Source organism: Lontra canadensis, unplaced genomic scaffold (genome assembly GCF_010015895.1).
Source record: "Lontra canadensis isolate GAN:19392208 unplaced genomic scaffold, GSC_riverotter_1.0 scaffold9, whole genome shotgun sequence".
Classification (NCBI taxonomy): Eukaryota; Metazoa; Chordata; class Mammalia; order Carnivora; family Mustelidae; genus Lontra; species Lontra canadensis.
Window position 1 is genome coordinate 30,647,821 of NW_022631003.1, and position 17,174 is coordinate 30,664,994.

At 40.3% G+C, this 17,174-nt stretch overlaps 1 protein-coding gene across 1 annotated transcript in view; it reads right to left on the reverse strand.

Moving 5' to 3' along the window:
- PPFIBP1 (PPFIA binding protein 1) overlaps positions 1–16,033 on the reverse strand; it is a 173,987-nt gene extending 157,954 nt beyond the window's left edge. Inside the window, exon 1 of the mRNA XM_032855182.1 lies at positions 15,817–16,033. The gene's annotated coding sequence lies outside the window, so the exon portion shown is untranslated. The remainder of the gene's footprint in view (positions 1–15,816) is intronic.
- Positions 16,034–17,174: the final 1,141 nt, after the last annotated feature.

The window sequence follows — 17,174 nt, forward strand, 5'->3', positions numbered from 1 at the left end:
TGCAAGTCAACCATCTTCCAATAAAAAAGTTAAATAAAAATAAAATTGGCAATATTTGATATATTGTACACAGCATAACAAAAGGTAAATAACTAAATTTTCAGTTTTGCTTTTTTAGTTTCTGAAGTATTTTATGGTTTGTTGTGTTTCTGCAGATTATGGGCATTTCTCTAAGATTTCCAAAAGTAAATCAAACGAAACATGAGCTCTACTAATTACTTTTCCATTACAGAGGACATCTCTTCTTGATATTAAAAACTTTCATGGCCTAGAAATAATTGATCAACATTAGATTCAAACAAACTTCAGCATGCCACATTCTGTCATTACCCTTGCCCCCTATTTTCTAGTCTTTTAAAAATATTTGACTATAAAAATGCTAATAAATATATATACTGTTTTAAAAAAAGTTCCCTGAAGGCACCATACTTGTTTCTCTTTTTATTCTACACCTTCTCCTTTACTGAGTTCATCTATTCTTACTCATTATATAAAACAGCTCCATGGAAACGATCCATCAATATAGGATTTTGCGTAAACTCCAAATCTAAATTTCAATTTTTTCTTAAAAAAGATTTTATTTGACAGAGTGGGAGAGAGAGAGAAAGGACAAGCAGAGTGTCAGGCAGAAGGAGAGGGAAAAGCAGGCTTCCCAATGAGCAAGGAGCCTGATGTGGGGCTCAATCCCAGGACCCTGGGATCACGACCTGAGCCAAAGGCAGACGCTTAGTGACTAAGCCACACAGGTGTGCCTAAATTTCAAATTCTTAACATCTTCATGTGGATAAAATCAACTAAGATCTTAATGGCTTTTAACATGCCAAGTACAGAAGTAAGCCAGAGGCAGTAATACAAAGTAGTTGAAGATACTGACCCTCGAGACTATATGTACCTGCATTTAAATACACTCCAACAGAGGATAGTCCAAGATGGCAGAGGAGCACAAGACCTTAGTTATGTCAGGTCCCAGGAATTTAGCTAGATAAATATCGAATCATTCTGAACACCTGTGAACTCAACAGGATATCTAAGAAGGAACAGTTGCAACTCTGCAAATAGAAGTGATCACTTTCTGCAAGAATGACAGGACAGAAAACTCACATCAAAAAAGAGAACAAGAGCCATACTGACTGCCAGGGATCTAATCTGTATGGACATAAGTGAGATGTCAGAACTAGAGCCCAGAATAATGATTATAAAGATACTAGATGGGCTTGAAAAAAAGCACAGAAGACACTAAAGAATCCCTTTCTGGAGAAATCAAAGAACTAAAATCTAATCAAGTCAAAATTTGAAAGGCTATTAATGAGATGCAATAAAAAATGGAGGCTGTAACTGCTAGGATATAGTCTATATCTCTCTTCTGAAGAGAGAGTTAGTGCTACAGAAGACAAAATGATGGAGAATAAATAAGCTAAGAAAAAGAAAGATAAACAACTAGCAGATCATGAAGACAGAATTCAAAAGATAAATGATACCATAAAGCAAAACAGTATCAAAATAACTGGGATCCCAGAAGAAGATGAAAGAGAAAGAGAGAGAGGCAGAAGGTATATTCAAGCAAACTATAGCAGAGAACTTCCCTAAATCTGGGGAAAGAAATAGGCATTTAAGTCCAGGAGACAAACAGAATCCCCCTCAAAATCAATAAAAACAAGTCAATACCCCAACATATAGTAGTGAAGCTTGCAAATGTCAGAAACAAAGAGAAAATCCTGAAAGCAGCTCAGGACAAGAGGTCCATAATTAACAAGGGTAGAAACATTAGATTGGCAGCAGACCTATCCACAGACTTGGCAGGCCAGAAAGCACTGGCATGATATATTCAGGGTGCCAAAGGAGAAAAGTATGTAGTGAAGAACACTTTATCTAGCTAGGATGTCTTTCAAAATAAGTGGAGTGATAAAAAGCTTCCAAGACAAAGAGAAACAAAGAATTTGTGATTGCTAAACCAGCCCTGCAAGAAATAATAAAAGGGATCCTTTAAGCAAAGAGAGATCCCAAAAGTAACATAGACCAGAAAGGAACAGAGAGATTATACAGAAACAGTGACTTTATGTGTAATACAATGGCATGAAATTCACATCTTTCAATAGTTACTCCAAATGTAAATGGGCTAAATAGCCCAATCAAAAGATACAGGGAATTAGACTGGATTAAAAAAAGCAAGACCCACTGATATGTTGTCTGCAAGAGACTCATTTTAGACCCAAAGTCATCTCCAGATTGAAAGTGAGGGGATGGAAAACAATTTATCATGCTAATCAACATAAAAACAAACAAAAACAAAAAAAAAAACTGGGATTGCAATCCTTATATCAGACAAATTAGATTATAAACCAAAGACTGTAATAAGAGATGAGTAAGAACACTATAACATACTTAAAGGGTCTATCCAACAAGATCTAACAACTGTAAATATTTATGCCCTTAACCTGGGAGCAGCCAATTATATAAATAATTGATGACAAAATCAAAGAAACACACTCATAATATGTTTCAACACCCTATTCACTGCAATGGGCAGACCTTCTAAGCAGAAAATCAACAAGGAAAAAAGGGCTGTGAATGATACCCTGAACCAGATGGACTTCACAGATATATTCAGAGCATTCCACCCTAAAGCAACAGAATACACATTCTTCTTCAGTGCAAATGGAACATTCCTCAGAACAGATCACATTCTGGGTCACCAATCAGGTCTCAACCATTACCAAAAGACTGGGATCATTTCCTGCATATTTTTGGACCATAATGCTTGGAAACTGGAACTCAATCACAGGAAATTTGGAAAGAACTCAAATGCCTGGAGACTAAAGAGCATCCCACTAAAGAATGAATGGGTAAACCTGGAAATTAAAGAAGAATTTTTTTAAATTCATGGAAATAAATGAAAATGAAAATACAAATGTTCAAAACGTTTGGGATGAAGCAAAGGCAGTCCTAAGAGGGAAACATAAAGCAACACAAACCTTTCTCAAGAAACAAGAAGGGTATCCAGTGGAACAGAGTGGAGAGCCCAGATATGGACCCTCAACTCTATGGTCAAATAATCTTCGACAAAGCAGGAAAAAATATACAGTGGAAAAAAGACAGTCTCTTCAATAAATGGTACTGGGAAAACTGGATAGCTATGTATAGAAGAATGAAACTTAACTATTCTCTTACACCATACACAAAGATAAACTTGAAATGGATAAAAGACGTCTACGTGATGCAGGAATCTATCAAAATCCTAGAGGAGAACATAGGCAGTAACCTCTTCAACATCGGCCACAGCAACTTCTTTCAAGACCTGTCACCAAAGGCAAAGAAAACAAAAGCGAAAATGAACTTTTGGAACTTCATCAAGATCAAGTTTCTGCATAGCAAAGGAAAAAGTCAACAAAACAAAGAAGCAACCCAAGGAATGGGAGAAGATATTCACAAATGACAATACAGACAAAGGGCTGATATCCAAGATCTATAAAGAACTTCTCAAACTCAACACAAACAAAACAGATAATCATGTCAAAAAATGGGCAGAAGACATGAACAGACACTTCTCCAAAGAAGACAAACAAATGGCTAACAGACACATGAAAAAATGTTCATCATCACTAGCCATCAGGGAGATTCAAATCAAAACCACACTGAGATACCACCTGACACCAGTTAAAATGGCCAACATTAACAAGACAGTAAACAATGTGTGTTGGAGAGATGTGGAGAAAGGGGAACCCTCTTATACTGTTGGTGGGAATGCAAGTTGGTGCAGCCACTTTCAGAAACAGTGTGGAGATTCCTTAAGAAATTAAAACTAGAGCCACCCCATGACCCTGCAATTGCACTATGGGGTATTTACGCCAAAGATAGAGATGTAGTGAAAAGAAGGGCCATCTGTACCCCCAATGTTCATAGCAGCAATGGCCACAGTTGCCAAACTGTGAAAAGAACCAAGATGCCCTTCAACAGATGAATGGATAAAGAAGATATGATCCATATATACAATGGAGTATTATGACTCCATCAGAAAGGATGACTTTTGTACCAACATGGACAGGACTGGAGGAGATTAATGTTGAGTGAAATAAGTCAAGCAGAGAGACTCAGTTATCATATGGTTTCACTTACTTGTACATAAGAAATAACACGGAGGTCACTGGGAGATGGAGAGGAGAAGGGAGTTGTGGGAAATCGGAAGGGGAGACAAACCATGAGAGACTGTGGACTCTGAGAAACAAACCGAGGGTTTTGGAGGGGATGAGAGTGGGGGATTGGGTGAGCCTGGTGATGAGTATTAAGGAGGGCACATATTTCATGGAGCACTAGGTGTGGTACAGAAACAATGAATTTTGGAACACTGAAAAAAAAATTTAAAAAAAAAGAAAGAAACAAGAAAGGTCTCAAATACATAACCTAACCTTATACCTAAAGAAGCTGGAGAAAGAACAGTAAAAAAAATCCTAAATCCAGCAGGAGAAGAGAAATAATAAAGATCAGAGCAGAAATCAATGAGCTAGAAACCAAAAGAACAGTAGAACAGGAGCTGGTTCTTTGAAAGAATAAGATAATTAATTATTAAATAACAAGAATAAGATTGATTAACCCTTTCCTGGACTTAGCAAAAAGAAAAGAGTAAGGATCGATATAAAGTCATGATTGGAAGAAGAGAGATCATAACCAACACTGAAGAAATACAAGTATATATTATGAGCAACAATATGCTAACAAATTAGGCAACCTAGAAGAAACGGATGCATTCCTAGAGACATATAAACTACCAAAACTGAAACAGGAAGATAGAAAACCTGAATAGACACATAATCAGCAAAGAAAGTGGAGCAGTAATCAAAAATCTCCCAACAAACAAGAGTCCAGGCCCAGATGGCTTCCCAGCAGAATCTACCAAACAGTTAAAGTAGGTATTAATTCCTACTCTTCTGAAGCTGTTTCAAAAACTACGAATGGAAGAAAAACTTCCAAACTCATTCTAGGAGGCTAGCATTACCTTGATCCCAAAACCAGACAAAGACCCCACCAATAAGAAGAATGACAGACCAATATCCCTGATGAACACAGATGCAAAAATTATCACCAAGATATAGCTAATAGGATCAGTACATTAAACAGATTTTCACCACAACCAAGTGGTATTTATTCCTGGGCTGCAAGGGTGGTTCAACATCCACAAATCAATGTCATACATCACATTTATAAAAGAAAGGACAAGAACCATATGATCCTCTCCACAGATACAGAAAAAGCATTTGACAAAATACAACATCCTCTTTTGAGAAAAACTCTGCAGTGTAGGGATAGAGGAAACATACTTCAATAACATAAAAGCCAGCTATGAAAAACCCACAGCAAATATCATCCTCAATGAGGAAACACAGAGTTTTTCCCCTAAGGTCAGGAACACGGCAGGGATGTCCACTCTCACCACTACTCTTCAACATAGTAGTCCTAGCCTCAGCAATCAGACACCAAAAAGAAATAAAAGGCATCTCAATCAGCAAGGAAGTCAAACTCCATTCTTTGCAGATGACATGATACACTATGTAGAAAACCCAAAAGACTCCAAGCCAAAATTGCTAGCACTCGTGCAGGAATTCAGCAACGTGGCAGGATATAAAATCAATGCACATAAATCAGTTGCATTTCTATACAGTAACAATGAGACAGAAGAAAGAGAAATTAAAGAGTCGACCCCATTTACAATTACACCAAAAACCAAAAGATACCTAGAAATAAACCTAACCAAAGAAGTAAAAGGATCTGTACTCTGAAAACTACAGAACATTTATGAAAGAAATTGAGGAAGACACAAAGAAATGGAAAAACATTCCATGCTCATGGACTGGAAGAACAAATACTGTTAAAATGTCTATGCTATGCAAAGCAATCTACACATCCCACGTAATCCCTATCAAAACACCATCAACATTTTTCACAGAGCTGAAACAAAACTAAAATTTGTATTGAACCAAAAAAGACCCTGAATACCCAAGTAATTCTGAAAAAGAAAACCGAATCTGGAGGCATCACAATTCTGGACTTCAAGCTCTATTACAAAGCTGTCATCAGCAAAACAGTATGGTACTGACACAAAAACAGACATACAAATCAATGGTACCAAACTGAGAACCCAGAAATGGACCCTCAACTCTATGGTTGTCTAATCTTTGACAAAGCAGGAGACAATACCCAATGGAAAAAAGACAGTCTCCTCAAGAAATGGTACTGCGAAAACTGGACATGCAGAAGAATGAAACTGGACCATTTCCTTACAAGCTATTCAAAAATAGATAAAATAGATGAAACGCCTCAATGTTAGGCAGGAATCCATCAAAATCCTAGAGAAGAACACAGGCAGCAAACTCTGTGACCTTGGCCACAGCTACTTCTTGCTAGACGTGTCTTCACAGGCAAAAATGAATTACTGGGACTTCATCAAGTTAAAAAGCTTTTGCACAGCAGAAGAAACAGGAGACAAAAACCAAAAGACAACTGACAAAATGGGAGAAGATATTCGCAAATGACATATCAGATAAAGGGCTAGTATCTAAAATCTATAAAGAACTTAGCAAACTCAACACCCAAAGAACAAAAAATCCAGTCAAGAAATGGGCAGCAGATATGAACAGACATTTCTCTAAAGACATCCAGACGGCAAACAGACACATGAAAAAATGCTCAACCTCACGTGGCATCACAGAAATACAAATCCAAGCTACAATGAGCTACCACCTTACACCAGTCAGAATGACTAAAATTAACAAGTCAAGAAGTGACAGGTGTTGGTGAAGATGAAGCGAAAGGGGAACCCTCCTACACTGTTGGTGGGAATGCAAGCTGGGGAGCCACTCTGCAGAACAGTATGGAGGTTCCTCAAAAAGTTGAAAACAGAGTTATCCTATAACCCTGCAACTGCATTACTGGGTATTTACCCCAAAGATACAAATGCAGTGATCCAAAGGGGCACCTGCACCCTTATGTTTATAGCAGCAATGTCCACAGTAGCCAAACTATGGAAAGAGCCCAGATGTCCATCAACAGATGAATGGATAAAGAAGACGTGGTGTACATACACCCCCCCCACACACACACACTGGAATACTCAGCCATCAAAGAGAATGAAACCTTGCCACTTACAACAATGCGGATAGAACTAGAGGGAATTATGTTAAGGGAAATAAATCTGAGAAAGACAATTATATGATCTCACTCACAAGGAATTTGAGAAAACAGGGAAGCATAGGGGAAGAGAGGAAAAAATAAAGCATGACAAAATCAGAGAGGGAGACAAACCACAAGAGACTTAATCATAGGAAACAAACTGAGAGTGCTGGAGGGAGGTGGGTAGAGGGATGGGGTAATTGGGTGATGGACATTAAGGAGGTCATGTGATGTAATGAGCAGTGGGTATAAGACTGATGATGAATCACTGACCTCTACCTCTGAAACTAATAAATTTATGTTAATTAATTGAATTTACATTAAAAAAATACTGTGTCTAACATGCCCAATCTAGGGAAATTCGTCTAGCCTCTCTGTGGCTCAGATTCTTCTGTAGTATAGGAATAACAACAATACCTTTTCTTTGGGCTGATGTAGGTATTAAATCCAAGTTAAAATATGTAATGTGCTTAGAGCAGTGCTTGGTACACACCAAGTATGTGTAAGCATTAGCTATTACTATTACTGTTACTGTCATTCTAAATCTAAAAACCTAGTAAGACAAGTACTATAACTTTACCCATTTATATAACGAGAAGAAAAAGGTAAGTTATTATGGGTCATGATGGAATCTCCAACTCCAACTCCAACTCCAGGAATTTACTTCCCATTAAAACTCAACTTTCACTTGCGTGCCATTTTTCTTAAGATTTTATTTATTTTATGAGAGCGAGAAAGAGAAAGAGAGAGCCCACGCACACACGCGAGTGGTGGGAGGGGCCGAAGGAGAGGGAGTGAATCCCAAGCAGACTCTGCACTGAGCATACAGCCCAACATGGGGCTCAATCTTAGGATCCTGAGATCATGACTGAGCCAAAAACCAAGAGTCAGATGCTTAACTGACTGAGCCATCCATGCACCCTGATGCCTTTCTCAATTAATGGTGTTTTGCCCCTCTCCCCACTCCTCACCACTTATATTCCAATAACATCCAACATACTATTTTTAAAGTCATCTTTATAACGTAATTTTCATAATTCTCCCCACCTTTAAAAAAAAATCTCATTTAAAGCATAATCTTGTCACTCTCTTAACCCTCTAAGGGCTGACTCCATTACATCTCTTAATATGGATCTCTGTACCTTATCTTTCTCTAAAATTAATTCCACTGCACTCTACATTTCACAGCAAAGCCCAGCATGCTCATCTCTCTCTGCCGCCCCCCACCATCGTTGCCTCCTCAAAATCTCTTACTCCTTCAAGACTCATTCAAATCCCACCTCCTTTAGGGATCCCACCTAACTCAACCCTTTATTTGAGTGACTGACCTACCTCATCTGATCTTCCCACACCTACCTCCCAAAGACCCAACAAACTGATTTTTTTAACTTTAATGCTTTTTATATTTCAGGACTAATGCATGAATGTTATAAAATAAACATTAATGTGCTTTTTAAAAAATTAAAGCCCCTTTCATCTTCCCTGCCATGCTTGGCTCTCATGAGTCACCCATTTAATAATTTTTCATGTATTAACAAATATAAACTATACAGAACTGCTTGGCTGTTTTGCTTAATGCATAATATACTATAAGTCAACATTTTTTTCCAACCATTTTAACAGCTAAACAGTAGTCTAAATCTGTTTATTATTATGGGCCATTTCCTTTCTGCCCCCATCTCCCATATGTGAATATTCTCCAGGGTAAAGGCTGTTTTGTTCTTACATCTGCAAGAGGACCTCATTCCAAGGCCAAGAATTCCAAAAACAATGTATTATCATATTTAGTCCTCATAATCACCCAAGTATTCCCATTTCACAGAAGACAAAAGCACAAAGCCAATAGGGACAAGGGATTCTAATCTACACTTACCTGACTCTGGAGTCCACACCCTTCATCCCCAGGCTATAGCTATAAATTTTTCATAAGGAGATCCCTTTCAAACAAAGTTGGAAGACAGAAGAGCTCCAAGTATTCTGGTGTTGGTGGGTAGAGCTGAGGAGAAGAGATGGGCACTGGCCAAATGGCAATTACACGCAGGCGAGTGGTTACAGCTATAAAGCTAATATACCATTCAGTCCTTCGATCTGTGTTTACTGAGAACCTACTAGAAGTTGAATTACTTGCCTCATCCTCTACAGGATCCCCATTACACTCTCCCTCAGGAGTAGCTGCACCATTTGTTGTAAGTCTCTGTGCCTAATGTGCCATTATTATTTTTATTAATAATTTCTAACTATTTTGAAATTATTTCTAAAAATTCTATGAGACAAATATCAGCACCATCCTTTAAAGACGGGAAAACTGAGACCCGGAGAAGTTAAATCATTTGCCAATACTAGATTATAATAAATAACAAAGCCAGGATTCAAGTTGAGGGTATGTGTGGCTTTAGACTGACCCCTCTTGTTAGACAGAATGCTGCTTTTCAACTCTTAGAGAAAAGATGAACTATGACTTTTTAAAATTTAGACTCAGGATTACATTTGGCTACAAGTAACAGACCCAACTTCTGTGGTCTAACCAAACAGAGATTTTCTTTTTCTCCCAGAAAGTCAAGAAATGGACAGACAAGGTCTGGTATAGCAGTTTCAAAATGCCATTAGCTTCTTAGCCTACTTAACCCTTAAGCTTCTTGTGTTTGGTCACAAGATGGCTTCTCCACTTAGAAAACAGCCTTCAGGGGGCGCCTGGGTGGCTCAGTTGGTTAAGTGTCAGCCTTCAGCTCAGGTCATGATCTCAGGGTCCTGGGATCCAGCAGGCTCCCTGCTCAGTGGGGAGTCTGCTTCTCTCTCTCCCTCTGCCTCTTCCCCCCTGCTCATGCTCTGTCTCTATCTCTCTCCCAAATAAAGAAAGAAAATCTTAGAAAAGAAAAAAGAAAACAGCCTTCATGTTCCAAGGAGGAAAAAAGTACAAAGGCCTAAAGGTAAGCTCAGAGAGGCCATCCTCTTATAAGAGCTTTTGAAATTGGGGAGGGAGCCCAACCCACCTACTTCCATTCCATTTGCCAAGACTACAGCACTTAGACACCCTACAAGGGATTCTGGAAAAATTAAGTTTTTGTTGTTTCTTTCCCCCGCTGCCAAACTGGCCACAGTGGTAAATTAAACAAAATGGGGTTAGCTGTAGGGAAGACATCAGTGGGATGGATTCTGGTGGCATCTAGCTGGGTCTGCCCCATATGGTGACACAGAACACAAGTCACCCTAGAGAATCAAGGTACTCTGGGAAGAAAAAAAGCATTGAAAGAATCTTAATTCCTTATTTATTTATTTTTAAAGATTTTATTTATTTATTTATTTGACAGACAGAGATCACAAGTAGGCAGAGAGGCAGGCAGAGAGGGAGAGAGGAGGAAGCAGGCTCGCCGCTGAGCAGAGAGCCTGATGCGGGGCTTGATCCCAAGACCCTGAGATCATGACCTGAGCTGAAGGCAGAGGCTTTAACCCACTGAGCCACCCAGGCACCCCTTAATTCCCCATTTAGAAGCTTTCTGGTTGCTGCAAAGTTAAAAACCGATGGGGGTGTGAAAGAATCCATAGCAGCTGACCCAGAATAAAAACAGAGAGAACCAGGTGACTTCACATAAATCATTCTGGCCATCTCACAGGTTCAATGGGAGTGTTCCCTCAGAGTCCTCCACCGTTTCCCTTCTTCCCACTCACTCACTTCCCAGTTAATATAGAGGAGACCCTATAGGCTCACTGGACTCTTCTATCATTCATAAAGAGTAGTAGAGCGTGTCCAAATTCTGATTCAGACAAAGCAAAACCCTCTACTACGTGTTGTTATAAGCAGCAGCATCTTTAGACACAGATAATGGTTGCAGAAACATGACTTATGCAATTACAGTTACACCAACAAGCTAGAATATTAAGAAAGTAGGACATCGAGTTCTAGCCTTATTTTTACTTTCTCCCAAATAAAGTCAACTCCATAAACTGTCCTCGCAAAAACCTCATAAAACTCTGTGGTGGTGAGATGACATCTGTACAAGTATTATAGAGAGAAAGGTGACAAAGAGCCAGCAAAAAGGACTGGATCCTGCGAGCTAGATCCTACATATAGAGATATAAGATAACGTAGGCCTCTTTAGCGATATGGTAGAGTACTATATGTATAGCATGAAAGAATGAACACCCTTCCCATTGAGCCTCCTCCTTCTTCACAAGAACCTCCTTGCCTGCCTAAAGAATTTGGCCACTGGGATGCCTGGATGGCTCAATCGGTTAAGTGGCTACCTGCGGCTCAGGTCATGATCCCAGGGTCCTGGGATCAAGTCCCATGTCGGGCTCCTTGCTCGGCAGGGAGCGTACACTCTCTCCCTCTGCCTGCCATTCTGCCTGCTTGTGCTGTCTCTATCAAATAAATAAATAAAATCTTTAAAAAAAAAAAATTGGCCACTTGCTTATGAATGGGCTTGTCGATGAAAACAGCATCTTTACTCTCTCCTACCAGGTAAAATTAAGTTTGCCCTTGTTAACACACACCCACACGGAATCAGCCACCTGCTCTCCTGAACTTGCATCTATTTTATGTCAAATGCTTAATTTCCCAAATTTAAGAGAGATGTGGAAACACCTAGCCTTCCTCTGGAGTTCAGGGGGTGTCCATGAAATCTACAGCCAGCCCCAAACTTTACAGTACTTGATCTTCTTCCTCCAGGATTCACAGTTGAGCCATGAGCCTTTGCCAGAATGATTGATGCTGACTACAATTTAAGTTTGGACAATTCCTTCAGTCTTGGACATTTTTAGGTACACCCCTGTACAAAAACCACCAAATGATCCTTCTATTCTTAACTCATTATACTTGCCAACAAAAACAAGAATTTGCATGTGGGCCAGTCAAAATGTGAGTCACAGCAAGTTCTGGGGAGACACAAAACCCAAGTCCAGTCACAAACTGTGACACCACACCCACCAGGACCACACTTTGGGTCCAAAGCCACATTTCAGAAATACAAACTCTTCAATGGATATAGACCGGTACACATTTCACTCAGACCCCCCTCTCCCAACAAAGGTGCCTAACAAGTGTGCAAACTTCAAATTCCTGGGGGAGCCCATTTTTTAATCTAAAACCAGTTGTTCGGCATTTTAGATCCTTCAAAATGGAAAAAAATATTAAAGAAAAAGTAATCCTTACCACTTGGCCTTTTGAAACATTGTCATCCACTTACACCAAACTGGCATCAATAATGACAAGATTTAAAATACACAGCGTAAAAGAAATAGAAGAGTCTTTGTATTTTTTGTAGGGTGGGTTGGTTCAGTTTGTTTTTTTTAAGCCATTACCTCCAATGAATAAAGCATCAGTCTTTGTGGTTGTAACATATGTGACAAAAGCTCTCGGCTTTTTTGACTAGGAAAAAGGTTCTGACATGCATGGTGAAGAGTTTGAGGGGAAAAATGGCAATAATAAACTAGAGCTAATCAACTACACAAGCCCAGAGCAGTTTTAGGACAGTGTCCATTTTTGGACGGTTTGATGACTGATTTAACTGTGAAATTATCAACCTTTAGTTGAAGGGAACTGGTGGCCAGAAGACACTTTGTTCCATTTATCCCCAGACAACACCCAGTGTCACTAATCTCAACAGCTTTGCATCTCATACTTACACCCATCTGTTCAACCACAGCTAAAAAAAATAATAATAATCCCAGCTCACTGAAATATTTCACGATTGGCTGCTCAATTGTGACTTTTTTTTACTTAACTTCAGAACTAATATGGCTTTCTAGGGAAATCTCTGGGAATAAATAGGCCATCATTATGCAATATCTCTTGCCTATCTTTCCACTCTGAAGCAGTATTTCTTTAATAAAGAATCAAGACACACACCCAGTATAAATGAATAGCCATTCTTTCACTCCTTGTTTTGAAAAGGTAATTCAGATCAGGTCAGAAATGTAATAATATCTTTGAAAAGACAGAATCAGATGAATGAGGTCTTCTTTAACAGTTTGAACAATGTGCTATTCGGAATTTGACAATCTTTTTTGAAGAGCGAGTGAGCATGGGTTAGAGGGGAGAGGGAGAGAGAGAATCCCGAGACTCCTCACCAAGGGGGGAGCCCAGTGTGGGGCTCAATCCCAGGATCCCGGAGATCATGATGTGAATCGAAACCAACTGAGCCACCCAGGCACCCTGGAAACCTTTTTAAATGGAAGATGAAAAACTCAACAGGCTAATTTTAATATAACAAACTACCAATATAAATTAACTATAAAAATACAAATATTTCCTGAATATGAAAGGCATGTTTTTAACAAGGAGTCAGCTAGTTGGTAAGAGGGGAAAAGTGACCTTGTTCTCATTTATCTCATGCTGGTACAGTGAGTAACAAAAAGACTACATAAGCAGTTAAGCTCTCTCTCACTGAACTTGTTTCCAAAAAATGTCTATGATGCCCTTGAAATTAGGCTCTATTGATCTGGAACTACATTGTGCCCTTCATTTCAAGTCAACATCTACCTGCCCACAAAGGCCAGATTATCCTATTTTTTTAAAGTAGCTATTGGAAGTATGATAGTTGCTGGCTAAAGAGAATTTAACCAAAACCTGATCTTACCCTTCTCAATGACTCAATTTATCTTTCAAATTCTGTCCTTTAGGAGTACTTTGTTTTACTATACCATATCTGCCTTATAAACTCAGAGAAAGGGAAATAAATATTGTTAAAATTAAGTACATAAAGTAAGTGTTATTACTCAAACCGCGAATGAAATTTAAAGCATTAGCATATTCAAGTCTCTAAGCCAGGACTAGTTTCCCCGAAAGAAAGCGTAAACTAGAATTTGGCACATCAACCCAACACCGTAAAGACGCTCTTTACTTGACTGGTGATTACAAACTGCACTTTGAACACTCTATCAACCAAGGCTCCAGTGAGCTCACATTAACCCCCAAGGAATTCTACATTACCTCCTCTTTCCCACTGGAAAATACAGTGTGTTTTATGTACTTCCCATGGAACAAATAGAAGAGACCCACTTCACAGCCATTAAGCAATTGCTATTTCTTAGCCCCAAAACACAAACCAAAATTAAAATGGCCTTAACTTTTCCAGGAAAACACACCTTCCCTTTGTAAAAAGACTGCTCCTTATCCACCCTGTACTAAATTTTTTCAAGAACCAAGAATAATACAGACCCAGGTGTTTTATAAACAACTGCAAAACAAAACACTTCTTTCTAGCTCTGAAATCTGACTGTCATCAGCTAGAAAGATGGAGAACCTGGTCTATGAAGTCCTGTGTTCCCTATTTCTCTCCATGGGTTTAGAAGACTTAATGTGCCTTTTCTTTCTTTCCTCACCTCCTGGAAATTCTCTTTCATTCAAGGCACCTGGGATGCAGCTTTTGCATCACTATAAAGTTCACACCAGACCAGGCAACAGAAGGATCCTCACTGCTGAGGAACAGTGATGAATGAAAAGGGAAACTTGACTCCCAAGTCTCAGCCCATACGTGGTGTTTGTTTTGTTTTGTTTTTCTTCTTCTCCAAAAGAAAGAGCCTCAAGCACTGATAAGTGAGGGTTCTGAATCAGTTTATGGAGTTAATTCTGTTCCCCAGAAAGTCAATCACAACGGATTAGCGACCTGGGTACACAAGATCTCCCAACAGGAAAAAGATTTCAAACAGGAAATAAACAAAAATCAGAATCCTATACTTCCACTTCTCAAAATATCTTTTCCTCCCAACAGCCAATTGCTTTTCTTAACTTCCAAACCCGGACACTAAATCAAGTTCTTCTTCTATTGCTCTCTGCACTTCTTATTGAAAGGAAGGATTTGTTTTGGGTCCCACATGTTGAAAAAGCCATGCTCCTGTAATTAAGAGTTTGCATGCCCCACCTTCCACCCCATTTCCCTGTGAAAACTCTCTTTTCCAAAAATGATCCTTGAAAACACAACTACAAGCCCTCATCCTTTTCTCAGGCAGCCACAGGGAGATCTGAAGATTCTCAGCAGTTTTCCTAACCCCTCCAGATCACGGTTGACCATGAAAGAAATTCTGTTAAAATGTCAGAGTGAAAAGGAGTTGGGAGTTTTAGAAGTGTGCCCCCAAGAGACGAGTTTTCCCACAGCTCATAATTAAAACACCCCAAGTGAATTTCTCACATCCTGACTAGACCATATAAGAGGACATTTTTACATTGATATATAAGAATATTAAGAATAACAATGATACTCTTTCATTTAAATCACCGTGTAACAGGCCACAGGGAAACTAAAAAAATACAAACCTTTCGTTCTCTCTCAAGGGGCATAATTTTTGAGTCGAAATTTTATAAACTTGTGACATCTTTAAATACCGCCCCCCAACACACACACACACACACACACACACACACACACACGTTCTCTATTCGGGGTTCTCAAGTATTACTGGGAGACCACGGTGTGGGGGTCTAAGGAAACAGACAATACCTTACACGTCCACCGTGGAGGTACTTTTCACATATGTGCTAGCTGGGAGCCCCAGGAGTTAAGCCCTTTCCCCCCAAAAGTTCCCGTTCCCCCGGGGAAACAGGAGTGAGTTGGAAAGGAAATCGAGCCGGGGAAGAGGAGGAGCAGCTGCAACACCCAGCTGCAACCACACAACGGTGCCCCTTCCCTCCGGTCTCTGAAACGAGCCAAACGCCCTTACCTGGGGGGTGGAGAGCCGCCGGCACTACTTCCAAAAGTTCTGGTTCACCTTCCGTCCGAGTTCAAAGCCCCGGCGCGGCGACTCCGCCGCAGGCTCTCAGCCCGAACCCTTTCCCGTCCCGCTCCCGCCTTCCCCACCCCGCCGGCCCTACACCATGTCAGGAATCCGGGCAGGCACCGAGCTGGGAGCTGACATCACTCCCAGTTCCAGGTACCTCCCCTCCCCCCTCCCACTCGCCTTCTCTCCTCCCTCCCCGCGGGAATTAGCCAAAGAGCGTTCGCAAGGGGGTGGGGCCGGCCGCGCCCGGGCGCCCGCCGATTGGGCCGGGGGGCCGTCAGTCAGAGGAGGCAACTAATTTTATACATTCCTCTCCGAGCGAGACTGGGGCTGGGAGTGGGTGGTGGTTGAGGGTGTAGTTGCTGCCTTTCCTGCTATCTTTAAGAAAAGGAGGTGATGGTATGGGGAAGAGCCTTGCGGGTCGTGTTTTGAACTAATCTCGGCGCATTTACTACCACCCAGAGCGGAAATGAAACTAGCCCACCCCAGCCCCCTTTCTAAGGAAAAACAATTGCTTCTGTGTCACCGGCAAGTACGAGTCCCGCGGCGCGTGGAGCAGAAAATGGCTAGCTTTAAGTCATGCAAATAAAGGAAGCCGCCAGCTCTCTCCTCTGCCCTTTTATCTTGGGGCTGCTGGGTGTTCCCTTAGATGGGGAATTGAAAACTTCAAAAGCTCCGGAAAGGTTTGGAAGAGAATCGTAGAAACCCCGACCCAGCTCTGAATTGTTAACTGGTGGCGTTATCAGCCATGTGCTGCTTTTGCTTTTAGTGGTGAGAATCACACCACCCGAGCTTTTGGGCAAATAAAATTGAATCTCCGAAGTAAGAAAAATCACTGTTTACCTTTTTAAGTACCTTAAGGCTTTTGCTTTCATACACTTCTGAAGGGGGCGGGGGCGGGGGCGGGGGGGTTGTCTCACAATTGACTTGAACAAGCCACATGAGAATAATTACTGTTGAATGGAGCCAGTTGCAGTGGCTGAGCTATCAATTAAGAATTAACTAACATTTACTCTTGACGGATATCATGCTGTATAATCCCCTTGGCTGACAGAACAGAATGATTCTCAGGAGACAGTTCTTTCAATTTGCCTGATATCTGATCCAAGGCAGAGCTGAATGGTGAACCGTGGTTCTATTTATATTAGATAACATATTATCCATTACCTTCTGGAAATGTAGTGAATTAAGTATTGGCTTTCTGTTGGTTTGTATTGTTTTTTTCATTGATGACAACATCCCCCACGTTTCACCAGTCTGCCAAAAACTGTAGACAGATGCACAGAGTCAAACATTGATCA